Raw genomic sequence first — 13401 nt, 5'->3', positions numbered from 1 at the left:
CCACAGCCACAGCCACATGGGATCCAAGCCACGTCTGAGACCTACACCACAGCTCACAGCATCACCGGGTCCTTAACCCGTTGAACAAAGCCCAGGGTTGAACCTGAAACCTCCTGGTTACTCGTCGGATTCGTTTCCATGGAGCTTCTACGGGAACTCCCTAAACCAATGCTTTAAAAACACGAGAAGAGGAGGGCCCACTGTGGCACAGCAGGTTAAGGATCCAGGGTTGCGTAGCGGCGGCTCAGATTTAATTCCTGGCCCGGGAACTCCCATGTGCCGCAGGTGTGACCGAAGAAACAAAAAACCCGCAAGAAGCAAGGGTAGAAAGAAGACAGCAAGTTTGTACAGCCGCCCGACAAAGACGCTAAGACAACCGCACTCAGGTCCCGCAGAGACGTGAGCAAACATCCAACATCGTCTTCCTTTTTTTTATTCTTTTTTTGTTACTCAGATGAATTTATCGCATCTGTAGTTGTAACATCTTTAAAATGAACAAGATGCCAATACCTTTGAAAAATGCGTGAAGTTGGAAGAAATGGGCAAATGTCTTAAGTTTATAAAGTAATTCATCAAAACAAACTCAAGAAGAAAATAGAAAACTGGAGTTCCCGTCGTGACGCAGTGGTTAACGAATCTGACAGGGAACCATGGGGTTGCGGGTTCGGTCCCTGCCCTTGCTCAGTGGGTTAAGGATCCGGCGTTGCCGTGAGCTGTGGTGTAGGTTGCAGACGTGGCTCGGATCCCGCGTTGCTGTGGCTCTGGCGTAGGCCAGCGACTACAGCTCCAATTCGACCCCTAGCCTGGGAACCTCCATATGCCGCAGGAGCGGCCCAAAGAAATAAGAAAAAAAAAAAAAAAAGAAAAAAAAAAGAAAATAGAAAACTAATAGAAATAGAAAAACTGAGTAGTCCTATAACAATTACATGAATTTAAATAGTTAAAAAAAAAAAATAACCTTTCCTAAGTAGAGAACCCCAGGTCCTGTGGCATGTCCACAGAAGTAGTTTTTGGTTTTTTTGGCTTGTTTTTGTGTGCGTCTGTTGTCTTTTTAGGGCCACACCCAAGGCATGTGGAAGTTCCCAGGCTAGGGGTCAAGTTGGAGCTACAGCTGTCAGCCTAAGCTGCAACCACAGCAATGTGGAATCCTTAACCCACAGACGGAAGCCAGGGATCAAACACACCTCCTCAAAGACACGTGTTCATAACCTGCTGAGCCATAATGGGAACCCCCATCCTGATTAATATTTGAATGCTGACCAGGCTGGCACACCTGGGATAAATCCCCTTGTTCATGAAGTATTATCCTTTGGGGATGTTGCTGGATTGGATTTGCTAGTATTTTACTTAAAATGTTTATGTCCAAGGCCATGAGGGATATATTGGTCTGTAGTTTTCTTTTCTTGTAATGTCTTTGTCAGGTTTGGGTGTCAGGGTGGTGCTGACCTCAGATAGGACTGGTAACTGTTCCCTCCTTTTCTATTTTCTGGAACCAACAGGGTAAAATGGGTATTGTTTTTTCTTAAGTGTTTGGTAGAATTTGCCAGAAACTCTAGGTCTGGAGCTTCTTGCTGTTGTTAGAAGGTTTTTTGACAAACACACTCTTTAATTCCTATGTGACATATATATATACTCATATCCACTCATATAGACATACCTGCACCTACATACGCTGTAACAGTCTTCACTATCCATTTCAATATCTGTAGGGTCTGTAGTGATTTCCCCTTTTTCATTCCTGACATTGGTAAGTTGTGTCTTCTTTTTTCCCTTGGTCCATCCGCCTAAAGCTTTCTCCATTATGTGTAATCTTTTGTAGGGGCAACGTGGATTTCATCAATTATTTTTCCCGTTGCCTTTCTGTTTCCCGTTTCATTGATTTCTGCTCATTACTGCTTGTTTCCTTCCTTCTATTTGCTCTGAATTTGGCTCTTTTTCTAGTTTCTTAAGGCGGACGCTTAATCACTGATGTTCTTTTTAAGAGAAGCGTTTAACCCTAAATTCCCCTGTAATAAAATGTCCTGTATCTGAATTTTCCTTAAGTACATTCAAGCTCTACATTTTCCCTGAAGCGTTGTTTTAGCTGACGTCCCGCAATGTGGGGATGCTGGGATTTAGCGGTCATTCAGTCCGAGACATCTCGTCATTCCCCTTGCCCGTGACCACTGCCCTAGCTGTGTGGCCCTGGGATGATCAGGCACGGGGAACCCACGGCAGAAGAGCCCTGTCTGGACGCTGGGCCACCACGTCCAGCATCCTGGCTAAGACCTCACATCGCCCCAGGCCAACCCCGAAAGGGCTGTTCAGAGGAGGGAAAATGGGTCAGGACTCATCAGAACATCTCGAATGTCCTATTCCAGCCCACCTGGTGCAGCGTTAGGGCCTCAGCCGAAAACGGTGGCAGGAGTAGGCACCCACGCTCCAAGGGGAGGGACTTCTCACCTCTGTGGCTCCTCGTCCACCTGCCCAAACACATATATGATGCTGGCAGTCGAGACACCCTCTCTCTACGCCAGGGACAGTAGGCTGGCGGTCCCTAAACAGTAACTCGAGTCCACACTAAGCAGAGAGAATTATGGCTCCTTTGCCATATTTGCTGTGGTCAGCTGGCCACTAGGGTCCTGTGTCAGAGCAGAAGCTGCAGGGCAGGGGTCTTGCCTTTGGGTTCATGGCTCTCCTGAGGCCTCAGGGAATATTGTTGCAGGAGGAAGTAGCCAGGGTCAGGGCTGAGCCTTCCAGGTCCCCAGAACAGCCCGGGGCACCCTGCCCCCGGGTCACCATCCTTCCTTCCGGTCTAGACTCTAGGTGAGTGTTGGTGTTTCTGAATCGAGGGCATGGGTGGTTTTGAGGAGAAAGGCCAAATCCTGAATGGGCAGCTTCACCCTGCAGCCCCTGGGATGCGGGCGCAGGCACAGACTCCCACCCAGGGGGCTGCTCTGTCCCACTCCCTGAGCCCATCCCACCAGCCAAGGTGCCACGGTGTCCCTGCCAGCACCCTCCTGTGGCTCCCGCGCAAGGAAGGGAAGGGGCGAGAGAGCGATGGGGAGAGTGAGCACGTGGGGACCTGCCTCAGGGCCCAGGGGGCCCAGGGTGCACAGCTCTCGGGGGACGTGGACAGACACAGTTCTCCGCCTCTGCCCTCAGCCTGAGCGGTCACCGTGCTGGAGCCAGGTCTGCCTTTTCCACCAGCTGCAGGCAGGGAAGTGGCCGGTGGGTCCTGAGCTCTGGGCGCCTTTGTCCACCCCACGCACCTTCCAGGCCGCGTGCACAGCAGCCCCTCCAGCCTCGCCTCCCGCCGCACCAGGAACAGGCCCCATCGTGTTCCCTGTGTCTCCAAGATGCAGAGATTGCGAGTGGCATCCGTGCCCTTGAACCAAATTAGCCACACTTAGCTCAAGTGCCTGCCGCCTGCTTGCCAACCCCCGCCACCACTCCCTGCCACTTACCCGCCTGCTCGCCCACGCACCCGAACCCGCAGCGGGCCTGACTCACTGGCTTGGTGCCACTTGATGTTCACAAGCAGTGGTGTCCCTTGCCCCCCGCCCACCCCCAGCATCACCAGGCCATGATTGCTGAGTGACAGGCCAGCTCAGCTTAGCTGCTGTGTGACATGGGGCAGTGTGCATCCCTCTCTGGGCCCGCTTCCCTCCATGAAGCAGGCTTGGAGTACACCAGACCTGACAGCAGAGAGGCAGCCGCCCAGAGCCCCCCAGCCTGGCTGGCAGCTCCTCCTGCAGAGGGACTGTCCCAACCAGGAGAAGCCCAGAGGACATGAGGGAGCGGCAGCAGCCTTGCTAGTTGGGGCCAAGCCTCGGAGAGGGTAGAAGTTTAAGACTGCGGGTTTCAGTTCAGCTCACCGCTCCATCGCTCTCTGGCTGTGTGACCGTGGGCAAGGCTTTTACCCTCTCTGAGCTTTGGTTTCCTCTTCTATGACATAGGTACCATGATCCCCACAGCGCTGGGTATTAAAGAGCCTCATCTAAAGCAGGAGCATGGTGCCTGGCACCACTGCAGGTTCCGGGCGTTTGTTGAATGACTGAAAGAAAGAATGAAGGCGCCTGCCTGCGGGGGCTGCTGACAGCATACTCCATGCAATAGGGCTGACGGCCTTGACTGTATGTAATATGTTAAACCTCGGTTATAATAAGTAAAATCTCAATCTTTAAAATAGTTTTCAGGAGTTCCCGTCATGGCCCAGCAGAAACGAATCCGACTAGGAACCATGAGGTTGCGGATTCGATCCCTGGCCTTGCTCAGTGGGTTAGGGATCCGGCGTTGCCGTGAGCTGTGGTGTAGCTCGCAGATGTGGCTCAGATCTGGCGTGGCTGTGGCTGTGGTGTAGGCCAGAGGCAAGAGCTCCAATTCGACCCCTAGCCTAGGAACCTCCATATGCCGCGGGTGCGGCCCTCAAAAGACAAAAAAGAAAAAAAAAATAGCTTTTAAATAAAACCATGAATACAGTTCACCGGACAAAAAAATCCATCACTACGGTAACAAATAAACATCTCACACCATCTAATTTCCATTCCCCAGAAGTAACCAGTATCAGAGGGAGGAAAGCCTGGCCTTGGGCGAGGGGGGGGGATGCTCTCGGGGACGTGGGGGCAGGTACACACTAGGACCCTAGGCGTTGTTTTCACTGTGGGACGTTAGGCATATTGTCAAGTGCCGCTCAGACAGTGAGCTCAGGGCCTCCAGGACGGCCGGCGGTGGCTGCAGGCGGGCGGAGCCGGGAGGCCGCCTGAGCTCAGAAAGGAGCAGGTGCAGCATCAGAGGCAGCCTTTCGCTGCCATGGATGCTCCTGTACCTTAAGTGCTGGAGAGAAGGAACTGGCCAGGCAGCCCCTGGGGCCGAGGGGAGATAAAGACCCTCAGACACCCTCCCGCCTGTCCTCGGACCACGGCCCCCCCAACCCAGAAGGCCTCCAGCGAGAGTCTCAGCCTCTGCTCCAGCCTCTCCCCCTGCCAGGGACTCTCAAGAGCCAATCAACTCGGGCTGTGATGGAAAACAGGATGGCAGACGCCGCCTTGGGCACTCAAGGGAGGGCACCTGAGGGCTCGAATCCTCCTGCTCCCGCTCCTTCTCTTCGATTAAAAGCAGAGTGGGGAGGTGGCAGGGAGGGGGCCTTCCATGTGCCGCGGAAGAAAGGACAACAGCCATGCGGGAGGCATCTTCCCCAGAGGTTCTGGCGCAACGCCGCAGCCAAGGATGACGGACACGGCCAAGGGCGGGAGCACCAGCCTCAGTCTTGACCTTGCCCATCACGGTCCATCCCTCCACCTGCTCCTGCTCCCTCAGCCGACCTGGTCCAGGCCACACCACCCTCAGGTGCCCACCCCTGGGTTTCCAGCCCCCTGCCCACAGCCGGCCCACAGCCCCAGGTCCCTTGCCTCTCGCGCGCGAGTTCCTGAGCCTGGTTCCTTCCCACTCAACCTTCAGGAGCCACCTCCTCCTGGAAGCCTGCTCGGAAGCCCCAGCTGAGCCGTCTCGGCCCTTGCTCAGTCCTGCCATCACGTGCTCTCTCGTCTATCCCCACGGCCCCCTTGGGCACGGCCGACACGTGCGTCCCCTGGACACACCCAGTGCTCAGGAAGCATCTGGGGAGCGAGAGGGTGAGGGCGTGGACCCCCGTGGTAAGCCCCCGGCCCCCCCTCATGCTTTTTGACTCAGAGTCGAGATTCCCAGCTCCTCTCACACCTCCCAGCCCCACATGCTCCGCGGCTCCTAACACGCGGGGCCAACCAGGCAGGTCCCGTGGGAACCCAGGGTGGGGGCACCTCTCTGTCAGCAGAAAAACGCCTCCAGGAGGAAGGCAGGACCCCATGACTGCAAGCTTTGGCGTCGGGGCCCCCCCAGGTGACCCCAGCGTCCAGGGCATAGCAAGCCTTCTGTACAGGTCGCCAAATTGTTAGGAAGCCAGGTCCTGACGGGACAGCGGAAGTCCGCCTTGTGAAGACGGACGAGATCCCTGGAGGCCAGGGTTGGGGGGGGGTCACCTGTCAGGGTCTGGAGGACGAAGGGCACTGGGGGCCACAAGGAGCTGACGCAGGGGAGAACCAGCAAGGGCCACGTGGGGTCCATGATGGCCCAGGCGACTGGGCCTCCTGCAACCCCCACCCACTCCGAGGACTGGGCCACACACTCGGCAGGTGACGGAAAGGAGACGCTGGTTCTGTCCCCAGCAGAGCCGCCACCACCACACTCCAACAGGGGAGAGGGATAATAACAACAGCAAAAATAATAATAATCCCCAACAGCCCGCCCTCAAAGGCTCCAGGGCCCTTGGGGATGGAGCGCAGGGGCCCAGCCTGGAGCTGACCGTGGGCCCTGGTCTTGAACTTGGGGCTCCCCTTCTGCACAGCCTCCCTTGACAATGGAGACGCCCCTCCCCCCACGCCAGGTGCTGTGCCGGCCCCTCATCCCTGAGGGGGACCCCCAGCCCCCCGACTTCTTGTCACCAGGTCTAAACCAGGTGCCCGCCCTGGAAGGCCAAGGCCGTGGTGGTCCAGAGCCACACCACCCACCTCAGCCCACTCGCCTCACTGGCCAACGAGCACCTGCAACGGGCCAGTAGGATGCTGCATGTGATATAAAGCAGATCCCTCACCGCAGCCCGAACAATAAACACAGTCACTGCTTCTGCTCATTCCGTGTTGAGATGCTTCTGCATGGGGTACATGAAGTTACATAAAACATATATTACTGAAGCTAATTTCCCTGTTTTCTTTTTTTTTTTTAGGGTGTTTTGCTTTGTTTCGTTTTTGTCTTTTTATGGCCGCGCCCGCAGCATGTGGAAGTTCTCGGGTTGGGGGCAGATCTGAGCTATAGCCGGCGGCCTACACCACAGCCACCGCAACGCAGGATCCGAACCGCCTCTGCGACCTACACCACAGCTCGCGGTACCACTGGATCCCCCACCCACTGAGCGAGGCCAGGGATCGAACCCGCATCCTCCTGGATCCTAGTCAGGTTGGTTACCGCTGAGCCACGACGGGAGCTCCTTTTCAAGGTTTATTGAAGTCTAGTTGACTTTCAAGGGTAGGAAGTGTAGGAACACTTCTGCGATATCTTTATTCTTTCATGTGGCTACTAGAAATTTAAAATCATATTTGGTTTAATTTTTTTTTAAAGCCGCTGGATAAACTGTAAGAAATGTTTTTGAAATCATGGTTGTGACACCAATTCCGGGTCTCATGGTGCCTCCACTCCAGGGCTGAGGTGCCCAGAGGCTCGGAGGCAGCCAGGGGAGCTGACTGTGCTTGTGCCAGGCTGGGGGCCAGGCCCAAGGGAGACGCCCCGGGTGTGGGACGTGCCTGAGAGGGCGCCAGACACGCCCTGGTCACAGCGAAGGGGCGACTGTGTGAAGCCGCTTCCTGGGCTCCGGACCTGTGCCCCACTGCCTGTGGGGCCGGGCTTCCCGGGGCTGGATGATGGATCCCTGCCTCCCTGAGATGCCTGGCCTCCTGGTCCAAAGGGTCGCTCTGCAGGGGGTGCAGGAGGGAGGGAGGGACTGGGGAGCCCAGGGCCAGGGTCCAGGCCACCCCGCCAGCGGCTGCAGCTGCCAGGCCAGGGCGCCCCCTCCGCAGCCACCCCACATCCCCGCAGACTGCTGAGAAAAGGACCTCCGGAGATCCCGCGACCCCGCCCACCTCCGCCCGCTGGGCTCCCCTCCCCCAGCTGGCCCCTCCCTCTCCCCCTCCCCCCTCCCCCCAAAGCCGAGGGGGAAACCGCAGGTCTCGCGCAGTCACAAATCTTCCCGTTCTCTCCCTTCAGTTCCACCAGGCGCACAGTAGCAGTTCAATCTGAAAAGCGCCGTGGTTGCGGAGGCGCAGCCCGAGAACCTGATCTTTGTGGTCGTCGATCTTACCGGAGCCCGCGGGGCTCGCAGAGCTGTGCCACCAGAGAACGCGTCTATTGATTCATTGGACCCGGAGGCGGCGGGGGAATCAAACACTCCCAAGGGCCTGAAAGCTCGGGAGACGGGCCGGGGTCCTGTCCCCCGACCCCTGCCCTGCCGCGTGTGTCGGGGACCCCTGGGCTCTGGAACCCTCTGGAACCAGCTGGCCGTCAGGACCAGCTCTGCCCCGAAGGATTTTGGGGTGACCTTTTTTTTTTTTTTTTTTTTTGTCTTTTGTCTTTTTGGTTGTTGTTGTTGTTATTGTTGCTATTTCTTGGGCCGCTCCCGCGGCATATGGAGGTTCCCAGGCTAGGGGTTGAATCGGAGCTGTAGCCACCGGCCTACACCAGAGCCACAGCTACGCGGGATCCGAGCCGCGTCTGCAACCTACACCACAGCTCACGGCAACGCCGGATCCTTAACCCACTGAGCAAGGGCAGGGACCGAACCCGCAACCTCATGGTTCCTAGTCGGATTCGTTAACCACTGCGCCATGACGGGAACTCCCCTGGGGTGACCTTTTTCCTCCCACCGCCCCCTGGCTGCGTCTACCCCCCCCCCGCCCCCAGGGCCCTCAGCGCTGAGTGGTCCCCATGTGGCCCCATGGCCAAGGCAGACGGGACCTGGGATCAGGATGACTGCGTGGGTGGGTGAACGGGACCGGAGCCCCACACTGGGCTTCCCGGGGCCTCTGCGCAGCACCCCCTGAATCCCCGTGGCAGGTCTCTGGGCCGGCCGGGAGCTGCCCGGTGGCTGGCTGCGCTGGTGGAAGTGTGGCAGGCCCTGGGGTCTCGGAGCCCCCCAACACCCATCGGAGACATGCAGGTGTGAAGCCAGAGGGCGCGCCTTCGTCCGGGATCGGGAACCCGGGGCGCAGACTCTGCCGTGGTTCCAGGCGCATCAGTTGACCTCTTTCCCGGGGCCTGGGAGAAGCAGGGGTGGCACATGACAAGGGCTGACACAGAGTTGCCTGCTTCTCCCTGACGGAGACGGAGGACATGGAGGCCGAGCCGAGAAGGACAGCCGGGACTGGACACCAGGCCTCAGGACGCCAGGGCCAGCGCTCTGTTCCAAGGCCCTGGTCCCAGGGACCCGGTGCTCGGCTGGCATCCTCGTCACCAGGGAGACGGCAGGGACCTGCGGGGGGGGGGGGTCTCCAGGGCGTCCTTGGGAGGGTGGCCGGCTGACCGCTTCCCGGTGGGCTGGGGGTTTACATCTGGGAGGTGGGTACTTGCCCCACCAGGCTCGTGACGAGAGTGTTAAATCACCTGCCACCCCATGTCCCCCCGTCTCCCAAGCCAGGAGCCTCGTGAGCACCACTGACACGAAAAGCCATCACAGCAGGAAACCAATTCCACCCTGTCTCTTCCGTGGTCACCAGCATCGGGCACCCACTGCTCTCACCACCTGACTGGACCCTGGCCTTCTCGCCCCGACACTGAGGGGGCCACCCCTTCTCCTGGAGGCACATCCTGGAGCCGTGAGCCTGACCACAGCCGAGACGGGAGGCAGTGCGTTTCCCCCACAGCCCGGCGAGGAGGCAGAGGTGACCCCGCAGAACCGGGGTGGGGGTGTCCAGTCTCACTGAGACCTCCCTCGGGCTCTGTGACTTTGGGGACCTGGGCCCCATTGCCAGACCTCAGCTTCCCCATCTGCAAAGTGGGTCTGAGGGGAAACGTCGGCAGCGCCCCACCTAGAGCATCGCGTGGAAGCCTGTGGGCCAAGCAGGCCCGGTACAGAGCAAACATGACCTCCCCCCACCTGGACGGAAGGTGCTGGAAACAGAGTCTGCCTGCTTCTCACGGATGGGGAGGGCACACCCTGTCTGGACTTGGCTCCAGGACATCTGTCCCCGCCTGCCTCTGGGGAGCCCGGGAGCTGAGAAGAAGCACGAGCCTGGGCGTCCTCGGGTCCTGGCCGCCGCGGACACCCCTGTGCTGTCCTGGGCCAGCTCTCTTCTTGCCTGCTGCCTCCCCCGCAGAAGGTCCCTTCCGTGACATGTGGCGCGTGACTCGGGAGGGCAGAGGGCTCAGCGCGGGCCCAGCCCCCCTGCACTCTGCCCCGCAAAGGAAGTGGATTTTTAAGGATGTGGCCCAAAGGCGTTTTTTAAACCGCTAATTGGGTAAGTCGTGTCCCTTCTCCTCACACACATGCACACACGCTCGCACACCCGCTCCCATGGCTTTGCTTCTCCAGCAAACAAACACAGCGTAATCTCTGTTACCGCACAGAATGTCCTGTTTAGGTGGACAGGAGCCAAAAGCGATGACCCCAAGCTGTCCCACCACGGAATGCATTTCCAGGAAGAGGTCGATGGCCTGGTGCACTTCCCCCCCTGCCCCCCCCCCGGAGGAAAGCCCCCAGTAGCGCCGCCTTGAACCCCAGCGAGCAGCCCCCCACGCTTCCCACGTGACCACTGTCCGGGAAGGAGTGACTTGAGTGGCTCCCGAAAAACGTGACGTTCCAGCACGAGAGACAAGTGGCCGACAAAGCAAAGGACAAAAGACGAACGTGGAAGGGAACTACTTGCTGCATGTGGGGCCGGAAGAGACTGGCGGTCGCTGGTGAAGGCTCTCAGGCGTCCGTGACAAAGACGCCTTACCACCCCCTCCCCCGCCCTTTAGGGGGAAATCGGGCGAAGGACGTGAACACCGATTCACGCAGAGTCAACAGGCGTTTCGAAGTGTGTCACTTCACGGAAATCAAAAGTTAAAAGTGATAAGAAAACAGCCATGTCCTCCCCCCAACGAAGGGGCAGCGATGGTTCCGTGAGTGCCTGAAATTAACACGGAGGAGAGAAAAGGCCCCCCCGTCTCCCCGCCTGGTGTCCTGGGAGGAAACGGGGTGACTTTCACGCAGTCAGATGCAGGCACCCGAGGACCTGGTCACCTCACTTCCGGCCTCCTCCCTCCGAGGCCTGGGTCCCCACGGGCCTGTGTCCCCATGCTGGTGTTTGTTACGGCAAAAACTGTCAAAATGTTTCAAGGGTTGAGGTTGGGGCATAAATTACAAAGTTTTTGCATAGGATGATCCCGCGTGGTCTGTGGTGGAGGAGCTCATGATGGCTACGGAGAAAAACCGGACAGAGACGATAGAACCGTGTGATCCTGATATTTAAATACGCAAAGACTACAAGGGACAGGTGCTGGAGAGGGTATGGAGGAAAGGGAACCTCCTACACTTTGGGGGCGAACGCAAATCGGTGCAGTCACTGTGGAGAGCAGTGTGGAGGGTCCTTAAAAAGGTACTTATAAACCACCATATGATCCAGCAATCCCACTCCTGGGCATATGTCCAGAGAAAGCCATAATTCAAAAAAAATACTCACGCCCCAAGGTTCACTGCAGCACTGCTCACAATTGCCAAAGACCTGGAAGCAACCTAAATGTCCACTCACAGAGGAGTGGATGAAGAAGATGTGGTCCATACACACAATGGAATATTACTCAGCTGTGAAAAAGGATGAACTAATGCCATTTGCAGCCAACTGGATGGACCTAGAGATGATCATTTGGTGACATAAACCAAAGACAGATGCGTAATATCGTGAACACCTGTAATCTAAAAAAATGCAAGTGAATTATTTCCAAAGCAGAAATAAATAAATAAGGATACATCACACACACACACACACGGGAAAGGCAGAAAGATGCACTTTGAAATGTTGGGGTCTCTGGACGATAGAACTGATTTTCTCTAAGTGAAAAAATGTTCGCTCTGTTCTTCCTATTCTATTTTTTTGTATACTGAATCTGTTTTCTTTTTTTCCCCAGAACTAAACACTAAAACTTGCCCCTGTTCCAAAGCTCGCCGCGGAGCCCATAGAGGTGCCCTAGAAAGGCACCAGGTCCGCAACCGGGGGCGAGACTGTCAGCGGGTCACTCCTTCCGGGCCCTGGATCTCCCCGAGGAAGGGGGAGACACCTGACACCGACCCGCCAGGCCCGGGGTCTCTGACGGTGAAACTGGAGCACAGCTGCGACCCGGCCACCCTGCCCCAGGGGAGCTGGGGCTGCGTCATCGGCTCAGTTACGGTCCGCAGCCTTGAAGCTGCCGGGTGACCGATGGCCTTTTCAGCAGGTGAACTAACAGGCGGCCTTCAGGACGTGGCGCTGGAGTCTCAAGCGTCACCCCCGGCCCCTGAGCCGGGCCCCGTGGGTCCCTCGTCGCAGCTTGGAAAGGGACCCGGCCTGTGCCCCACCTCTCCCAGGACACTGAACTGGAGGGAGGGTCATCCCCAGCCCCCCACACGGCCCGGGCCTGAGGCTCCATGGACCCCAGGGCGACGTGTGTCCTGGAGAGACACCTCAGCGACAGGTGTTCCTGAGGTCGAAGCCAAGCCCCCGCCTGCTGGGAGCCCGCCCCGCCCTTGCTGGATCCAGAGCCGGCAGACACGCTCTCTCCCTCCTCTGCCTTCTCCCATCCGGGAGCCAGGGGCCGCCCTCGGAGCCGGGGCAGTGGGGGAAGCTGGTTGGGGGCCGCAGGCCAGCGGGGGGGCGAGACTGCCGGTTGGACGAGCTGGGTTGGAGGCGCCCACAGACACCCCAGTGCACGTGTGGGGTCCTAGGGCCCAGAGATGGGACTAGAGGTGGTGGCCTGGACGATGCCTCCAAGTGTGGGCACATCCGAGGGAAGACCCCACAGCCCGCAGGGGACGGAGGCGGGCAGGGGTCCTGGTGGGGAGGGGTCCCGGAGGCCGTGTGGAGGAAGGAAGGGGACGGCCAGGCCAGTCAGAGGAGGATGAGGGGCACACGGACGTCACCCTTGGAGGAGGAGCCGCCCAGCTCAAGGGGAGGGGTCCTGGGCCAACTGGGATGGGCCGGGGGGCTGCGAGGGGCCTCTGAGTAGGGGGAGCGGAGGAGAGAGGTGACCACCAGAGGGGCGTGGGGACAGGGTTCTGGGTGTGAAAGAGTCATGACGGCAGAAGGACAGTGTGGGCGGAGGCAGCAGGATGCAAGGGGCAGTCCGAGCGGGCACACCACAGAAGTGACCAGGCAGAGTCTGAGCCCAGTGAGGGTGGCAGGGCGGCAGGAGGGAAGCCAGGCACGCGGCGCATCTAACCTGCACCCTTGGCCTTCAAGCTGGGTGGGGGACGGGAGGCACGAGCTGTGAGGAATGATGAGAACTCAGGGCGCCATGGATCCTGGGCCACGGGGCAGATGCCAGGAGCCCCCGTGTGGGGGCCAGGAAGGTCGGGGGGACTCGCCTGGGGTTGGGATCGGGGGGCTGAGGCCCGAGGTCGGCTCCAATCGGACACCGAGGCTCCCCCTGAGCTCCACCTCGTCCTAGTTTGGTTCTGCCTCCCAAGCTCTTTCTACCTCAGGCCCTTTGCACGTGCCAGCCAGGGCTCTGGATCCTCTTTCTCCAGGCCCCTGCTCAGCCGGCTCCACCTTCGCCTTCGATGGAGGCCGAGCCATCACCTCTTGGGAGAAGCCTCCCCTGGCCTCCCAGGAGGATGGGCCCAGGCGCCTGCCGTCCCACGTTCCCCCCTCATTTGTCCTCTGC

General features: G+C 58.5%; 1 long non-coding RNA gene across 1 annotated transcript; it reads left to right on the top strand.

Moving 5' to 3' along the window:
* Nucleotides 1-6648: 6648 nt before the first annotated feature.
* On the top strand, nucleotides 6649-12532 carry LOC146407329 (uncharacterized). The gene is made up of 2 exons (XR_014842279.1): nucleotides 6649-6969; nucleotides 7774-12532. It is a non-coding gene; the product is annotated as an uncharacterized LOC146407329 (long non-coding RNA).
* The last annotated feature ends 869 nt before the right edge of the window (nucleotides 12533-13401 follow it).

The sequence above is a fragment of the Sus scrofa genome, chromosome 1 (genome assembly GCF_054392235.1).
Source record: "Sus scrofa isolate SSC_HxYL_T2T_F1_AM1 chromosome 1, Sscrofa_HxYL_maternal_Yorkshire_Landrace_v2.0, whole genome shotgun sequence".
Taxonomy (NCBI): domain Eukaryota; kingdom Metazoa; phylum Chordata; class Mammalia; order Artiodactyla; family Suidae; genus Sus; species Sus scrofa.
Note: the sequence above shows the minus strand (reverse complement) of the source record. Positions and strands in the feature narration are given on the sequence as shown.